This window comes from Capricornis sumatraensis, chromosome 1 (assembly GCF_032405125.1).
Source record: "Capricornis sumatraensis isolate serow.1 chromosome 1, serow.2, whole genome shotgun sequence".
NCBI classification, from domain to species: Eukaryota; Metazoa; Chordata; class Mammalia; order Artiodactyla; family Bovidae; genus Capricornis; species Capricornis sumatraensis.
In genome coordinates this window covers 57230843-57239504 of record NC_091069.1, presented here as the reverse complement: position 1 = coordinate 57239504, position 8662 = coordinate 57230843, and positions in this window count along the sequence as shown.

Below are 8662 nucleotides of genomic sequence, written 5' to 3'. Positions count from 1 at the left end.
GGCCTCTTGGGCTCCAGCCTGTCCTCCGAGAAAGGCTGCTCACGAGGCTGACCTTGCACTTGGTGACTTTAATGTCTTGGAGGGGACAAAAAGAGTCGATGTTTAGAGGGTCGTTTCAGTTTTCTGTGCAAGAGACTGTTGAATATCGGTGTGTGGGGGAGGGGGGTGGGGGCGGAGGGAGTCTATTTCGCCCTTGTATGTGATTCAGCAGATCAAGGTGAAACGAATGGTCTGTTTCCTGAAGCTTTCACTTTATATAATGTCCACCTGCGTTTGTGCCAATTTTGCCCATTAAAGGAATTCTAGGGAAAGAAAAAAGAACAAAACCAAACTTGAGCCAGCGAGGGGCAGGGAGTCGGGGACCGGCTTCACGGCTCCCGTTTGGAAAGACCCACAAGTGGCGGGTGGACCCGTGTCACTTCCTCCCGCCCTTGGGGCGGCGGACACGGTGCAGGGCCGGGAGAGGGCCGAGGATAGGAGGTGGGGGGGTGGCTGCTGCTGTTGCGGTGGCCCCGAGCGCGTGAACGTTGGGTTTAATGATGTTATTAGGAAACCGCTTGCTTCTAGGATAGAATGCTCGTTACCCTTGGGAGATGAATAAGACCCCTTGCAGCAGCTCCAGCTGCTTACAGCTCAGAGAATTAGGGAAATTCGGAAGAACAATCCTCTTCAGTTTGTGAGAGGCAAGGTTGCGGCGTGGGGCGGGGGTGGGGGGGAGAGGAGGTTGCTGTTTGGGAAACAATGGAAGCACTAGGGATTCTGACAAAGAAAAAAAGGGCCCATCTTTAGACTTTGTGACCACATCCATGTTCCCTCAGAGGAGGGAACAAGAAAAGGCTAAATGACAAAAGAGGCAATATATATGCTGTTTTATTGGTTTATATTTTTCAGACTAACTTCGTGGAAAAATAAACTAAGACTTTCATAATTTATTGTTTTAGAGTATTTCACCTTTTTGTTTTTTTAAAGCAGAATTCCAGTTAGCTTACAATGTGTAATAAAATTTCCAACAGAAACAAGTTGCCTGTGTAGGCCAGTCAGTGCATGATCTTCCAACAGAAGAATCTATAGGGGAATCCAGAATATAATTAGAAAGTTATTTGATTAATATGGAGTCAGAACAAGGGGATTAAATTCAGTGATTAGGCCATTAAGCCTTTATATACCCCTGTGCTACCAACTCCACAGTGAAACTATTCCTTCCAAGGAGATTAGAATCAGCTGTTCATACTTGCTTACCTCCTCATTCTTGTTCTTAGCATCTGTACTTTAACGGTCAGGAGTAGGGGTTTTGGAGTCAAGCCTCTGCCACTTATTAACAATGTTGAGCAAACAACTTACCTTCTCTATACTCTAGAGTATAGAGTATACTCTATACTGTGTAAAATTGGGATAATAATTGTACTATCATAGAATTGCATTAAGGATTAAACCAAATCATGCAAGTGAAGTCTTTAGCACAGCAGTAAAAAAAGAAAAAAAAATAACCCTTCAGTGGCTTCCAGTTGTGTGAGGATAAAGACCCAAATCCCTACCTACCCTTCAGGCCTCAGTGTGATTTAGCTGCTATTTCTTTAACCTCATTTGTGCCACTTTCTCCTCTCTGTCTCCTGCTTTGAATTTCTTTGAACTGTTAACAGTTAAATTTCTTAATTGAATTACGCTCTGAACAAAGCAGAGCACATTTTCACTGTTTTATATTTTTCACACGGTCCTTTCTTCCCACAAATATTTATGAGCATTTCAGTCCAGCGGACCCAGGATTGGTGCTATGACAGGCCTGGTCTCTGCCCACCCAGAGTTCTATATGAGGGGAGATGTCTGGCTGATTGTTCCCCATCATTCCCATCTCAGCTCAGCTGCTGTTTCCTGGATATAACCTTCAGCTGCCTCTTTCTGGATGAAATGTTCACCCACACAGATTTCTCACAGGGTCCTGTGTTTTCCTCCATGGCACTCAGTGCTCTTTGAAATTACAGAGTTGGGGATTATTTGATGAATGTCTAAACTCCCAGTTAGATTTGTAAGCCCCATGACAATAAGAAGGTGGTCGGTTTTGCTCAGGCTTTATCACTAATAGTCTGACTTACAGAAAGTGTTTAAGAATGTATATGTGAGGAGGAGAGAGAGGGAGAAAGAGAAAGAGATGAAAGGATAAATATAAGGAATGGCACAAAGAGATGGGGAAATAAAAAACCCAGGGATCATGTAAAATCAATGAAAAGAGCTGCTGCTTTCTTTTAGTCACCAGAATTGTAATTAATAACACTGAAAGCTCTTTACTGACAGGGGAGCTCATTGCCATCCTGTTCTGAGAGGAGTGAAATTTCTGATTCTATACATTAGTGGACTTCCTGGGCGGCTCAGTGGTGAAGAATCTGGCTGCAGTGCAGGAGCTGCAGGAGACATGGGTTCAATCCCTAGGTTGGGTCAATGCTGTGGCGGAGAAAATGGCAACCCACTCCAGTATTCTTGCCTGGGAAATCCCATGGACAGAGGAGCCTGGCAGGCTACAGTCTATGGTGTCCCAAAGAGTTGGACGCCACTGAGCATGCATGTATGCATGCATACATTAGTGTTCCAAGGCTAAAATAAACTAGGAGGAGTTACTGATTTATTTTATATTCAACATGAATGAGATTTGTTGAATGCGAAATATAAAGCACATAGAAAAATTTAATCACCTAAAGGCTCCAGATCTCAACCTCAAGAACATTAATGTAGCAGGAGTTCCACGAAAGAGGCAAAACCAGTGGGTGGACAACCTAGACAGCAGATATAATGACTCCAGGTCTTATACATCTGCCAGTGAAGGAGCGAGTTCCAGTAAAGAAGAGAAAGTATTTGCAGTGCAAGAAGCTGTTGATTTGGCAGGAAAAGAAAGGGAGATGACACTGTGTGTATCAAGAAGCAGTAGCGAAGGTGCGATGTTGAGAAGAGAGCTCCAGACTACCTTCTATGTGATAACAGGCAAAGAAGAAGGAAATCTAGGCCAGCTATCTCCAAAATGGTGCCAGTTCTTTAGGACCAAAATTCAGACATGGCCTCAGAAGCAAACTAACTCTGCTCTGCTCATGTGCTTAGTTGCATCAAATTCTTTGAGACTCCATGGACTGCAGCCCGCAGGCTCCTCTGTCCATGGGACTTTCCAGGCAAGAGTACTGAAGTGGGTTGCTGTTTCCTACTCCAGGGGATCTTCCTGACCCAGGGATCAAACACGCGTCTCTTGCGTCTCCTGTATTGGCTGGCAGATTCTTTACCGCTTTGCCACCTGGGAAACTCTAATGGATTCTGAAACAAATATTGGGTTGGCCAAAAAAGTTCATTCAGGTTTTGCTGTAACATCTTACAGAGAAACCCGAATGAACTTTTTTGGCCAGTCCAATACTATGTGACTCCCCTCAGTGTGAGGCTTCTCATAACCTGTTTTTGTTTCTCTGTTTTTCTCTTCTGATAATCAAATCTTTTGACAATCCTATTAAGTAGTGAGATGGAAGAATGCATAGGGTACAATGGAGAAAACACTGATGGAGACAATACTCTAACGATGACAACATGTATAATTTATTGTGACAAGCACTGTTCTAGCATCTTTTCTGTGCCTTACAATTCTGATGAGGAATTCCAATTCTGTGCCTTACAATTCCAATGAGGTAGATGCTATTTCTCTTCCTGTTTTATACATGAAAAAACTGACATGTAATTCACCCAGGTAGTGGACTTGAGCCTGGATCTGAGTTCTGAATTCATCCTCTTTGTTACATGCCAAAGGATAGATATTTCACACTCCCTGAGGTGATTAACTTTGTCAACAAAGGTCCATCTAGTCAAGGCTATGGTTTTTCCAGTGGTTATGTATGGATATGAAAGTTGGACTATAAAGGATGTGAGACCACCAAAGAATTGATGCTTTTAAACTGTGGTGTTGGAGAAGACTCTTGAGAGTCCCTTGGACTGCAAGGAGATCCAACCAGTCCATCCTAAAAATCAGTCTTGGGTGTTCATTGGTAGGACTGATGTTGAAGCTGAAACTCCAGTACTTTGGCAACCTGATGGGAAGAGCTGACTCATTGGAAAAGACCCTGATGCTGGGAAAGATTGAGGGCAGGAGGAGAAGGGGACGACAGAGGACGAGATGGTTGGATGGCATCACTGACTAAATGGACATGGGTTTAGGTGAACTCTGGGAGTTGGTGATGGACAGGGATGCCTAGCGTGCTGAAGTTCATGGAGTCACAGAGTCGGACACAACTGAGTGACTTGGCATACCTATTTCTATGAACACACCACACACACACACACACACACACACACACACACACACACACACACATTTTACCTGAAACATGGATTTTTTTCTTAACAATTTTCATGGCCATTTCTCCAGGACACTATGTAAAAATAGAAATCATTTTAATTTTTTTCTCTTTTTAAAAATTTTTGGTAAAATAAACTTAGCATTTACTATTTTGGACATTTTAAAGCATGCAATTCTTTGGAATTAAGAACACAAACACTGTTCTGTAAAATCATTCTTTTATAACAATGAAACATACTATAGTATGATTCTACCATATAATTCATTCAGATTCTGATGAAAATAACATCTTTGTACATATACCTTTGTGAAGCAGTATTTTTGTTTTTGTGAAAAAATTATCTCAAAGTGGGATTGCTGAGACAAAGGATATGTATATTTTTACATTTTAGTAGTTACAGCCAGATTACTTTCCAAGTGGCTGTCAAAACTCACATTCCTACCGTTTTAGAGAATATCTGGAAACCACCAAGGAAAAGACTGATAGATTCAACTACATAAAAATTAAAAATTACTGTACAAGTAAATTTCAAAGACAAACAATAGAAGAAAAAACATTTCAACACCTATGACAGACAAAGAGTTAGCACCAATTGATAAGAAAACTGCAAACAGCCGTTTTGGGATGGCTAGGAAAACTAGGAAGAAGAGTATAGGTGAGTGATTCACCCAGGAGGAAATGCAGACATATGAAAAGATGTTCAACTTTATTGATAGGGAAATGGATTAATTCATTTGCATAGTGAATTTAGGACAGACAAGCCCTGTGGAGGAGGGGAAGGTAGAAGGAGGAATCTAATTAACAGGAAGCTCTGTCTCTAGCTCCTCCATTCAGTTCAGTTCAGTTCAGTTCAGTTCAGTCCAGTCGCTCAGTCGTGTCCGACTCTTTGCGACCCCATGAATCGCAGCACGCCAGGCCTCCCTGTCCATCACCATCTCCCGGAGTTCACTCAGACTCACATCCATCGAGTCAGTGATGCCATCCAGCCATCTCATCCTCTGTCGTCCCCTTCTCCTCCTGCCCGCAATCCCTCCCAGCATCAAGGTCTTTTCCAATGAGTCAACTCTTTGCATGAGGTGGCCAAAGTACTGGACTTTCAGCTTTAGCATCATTCCTTCCAAAGAACACCCAGGGCTGATCTCCTTTAGAATGGACTGGTTGGATCTCCTTGCAGTCCAAGAGACTCAAGAGTCTTCTCCAACACCACAGTTCAAAAGCATCAATTCTTTGGCGCTCAGCTTTCTTCACAGTCCAGCTCTCACATCCATACATGATAGTGGAGCTTTCAGGATTTTTTTTGGATAATATATCCTTATGTGGTTTTTTATTGTTTATTTTGGGGGCATTTAACTCAAAAAGAATTGAAGATATGTAATAAAATTGCCCTAACAAAATCCCTTCCCTATTTACTTGTTTATTCTAACTGCCTAACAAATACATATACACGTGTGTGTTTATATATTTTATATATTTTTCCTTTTTTGATGGATAATTATAAAAAATTAGAATATATTAATATTTATTTCGATCAGTTGTATACTGGTTATTATATTAATAAATCAAGCTGTTAGGTAGTTAGGAAACAGGAGTCCAGAATGGCGGTGGCTAAAAGACAAGGAAGGGAAAAGCCCACGAAAATAGAAAAAAGGAAGGTCTGAGGACCGGAGTGAGGACCTCAGTTAGAACAAACAACACTCCTGGTTAGCCCAATTTGCACAAGGCAGGCCCAGGGGAAAAAAAAGACATATAAAAAGCGGGGCCAAAGTGCACTCGCTCTCTCTCCCCCACGTGCTGGGGCGCTCTTCTCTTCACGTCTCTGGGTCAGCATGCCCTCAACGCCTCGAGGATGGAATCTCCTGCTGTTATCTAAATAAAATAGAGCTGTAACATGCAGCTATAACACTGATTTGTCTAAGAGCTATAACATGATCCCTTAGAGACCTGAGAGCTATTAACACGGTCTGTCCAAGACCCGAGAGCTGTGACATGCCGAGGGCTTTAATGTCCGTCACTGCAAATCTTTGTTGTGATGGGACAGAACCGAGGGAAATACACTTGCCTGACAAAGGCAAAGGAAATTTTGCTAACTCTGAGAAACTTACAGTAATAATAAACATTTTCTAATGCATATTTTGGTACAGAATAGGTGATAAGGTGATCAATAAAAGACTTTCAAGATAAAATATAAAATATATTACATTAGTATACAAGTCTTCTGAGGAAATAGATTGGAATTCACAGGAAAGAAGGAGTAATACAAATTTTTACACTATTACAGATTTTTTCATGTATTTTACATTTTTATTTATTAATTATTCATTATTTTTATTTATTTGTTTATTTACTTTTTGGTTACACCACACAGCTTATGGGATCTTAGTGCCCTGACCAGAGATTGAACCTAGGCCCTTGGTAGTGAAAGCATGGAGTCCTAACCACTGGGCCACCAGGAAATTCCCTATTATATGTTATTTTTAAGTGAATGATTGTGGGTATTAACTCTCTATGGTATATAGATTCCATTGGATCAATTTAAGAGTGATGGCGTATTATATTTTAAATGCCAATATTTACAATATGCTGAAAGTTATAACCTTTCAGCCATTACTTAATGATGGAAAGAAAACTTTACATGTCTGCTTAAAAACATGCTTGTAGCATATAATTTTTAAAAAGTATTTTTGGAGTCAAAAGACCACATGAATTTAAAGAATACCTACCTAGATCCAGTTGATAAGAAAGGATATTCTGAGAATTCATCCTCAAATTGTTTAGATACAGATTTCTCCACAACATTGTAAATCAACTATACTTCAATTTAAAAAGAAAAAGAAAAGAAAGAGAAATCTCTAAGTTTATGTAAAAGTGATTGTAAAGCAGAAACTTCACACGAGCCAGTCCAGGTAGCATGTGAAGCATCAAAAGTGTGGTGACTCTCTAGTCCAAAATAGTGTGTAGATGCTGCCAATCAGATATTTTGCAGTCTCTCCAACCTTGGTGTCAGTGCCGTTTTGTGCTGGAGAACTGTTTATTTAGGGAGATATTCTATGCACTGTAGGGCATGTAGCATTATCCTTGGCCTCTACCATCCAGATGCCAGTAGTGTGTGCATGCTCAGTCGCTCCAGTCATGTCTGACTCTGTGACGCTATGGACTGTAACCCGCCAGGCTCCTCTGTCCGTGGGATTCTCCAGGCAAGAATACTGGGGTGGGTTGCCATACCCTTCTCCAGGGGATCTTCCCGACCCAGGGACTAAACCTGTGTCTCCTGCATTGCAGGCAGATTCTGTACCCACTGAGCCACCTGGGAAGCCCAGATGCCAGTAGGACCCCTTCCCCCAATTGCTATGACAATTGAAAATGGGCTCCCCAGTTGAGAACCACTGAGCTATTGAAAATGTTGCAGGATTATGGTTGATGCTGAAGTTCTAAAGTCAGGGTCCAAATTATCTGTGCCCTGTGACTCAGACGGTGAAGAGTCTTCCCACAATGTGAGAGACCTGGGTTCCATCCCTGGGTTGGGAAGATTCCCCTGGAAAAGGAATGGCAACCCACTCCATTATTCTTGCCTGGAAAATCCCATGGATGGAGGAGTCTGGGGGGCTACAGTCTGTGGGACCACAAAGAGTTGGACACGACCCAAGCAACTAACACTTTCTTTCTTTCTTTCTTTTGTCTAGAAGGCAGCTTTGCTTGCATTCTTTGAGGATTGGGATGAACTTGTAAGTCCCTAAAAGTCTTCCCTGATGAAGCCCACAGCCCTGCGGGGTGAAAGGCCCTCATCTGTGGACTACCATTGACTTGAGTCTCTGAGAATAGACTGACAGGGAATAGTCCCATTTGGCTAGGCTTTTGGACCCTGGATGTTGGAGCCATGTGGGTGAGGAGGGGTGGTGAAGCAGACTGGAGGCTGGCCACTGCCCTCACTGCCTAGAGGCGAAGCTGTAGGTGCCGTGGAGATGGCCTCCCAACCTGAGATCCAAGAACACCAGCCAACCACACATGTTGTGTTTTAGTCACCAAGTTGTGTCTGACTGTTTTGCAACATCATGGACTGTAGACTGCCAGGTATTTCTCAGGCAAGAATACTGGAGTGGGTTGCTATTTCCTTCTCTAGGGGATCTTCCCGACCCCAGGATCAAACTTGAGTCTCCTGCATTGGCAGGCAGGTTCTTTTCCACTGAGCCACAAGGGAAGCCCTAACCATCTGGACATACAGGAGGCCTGTGGCCATGACTGTGTGTCTGTGGCACTCCACCTTTATTCTAGGGCCAAGACATTCTTGTCTGTGCCACTAACTGCTCTTCTTGCAGGTGGCCCTGGACCTGGACAAGAAGTAACCC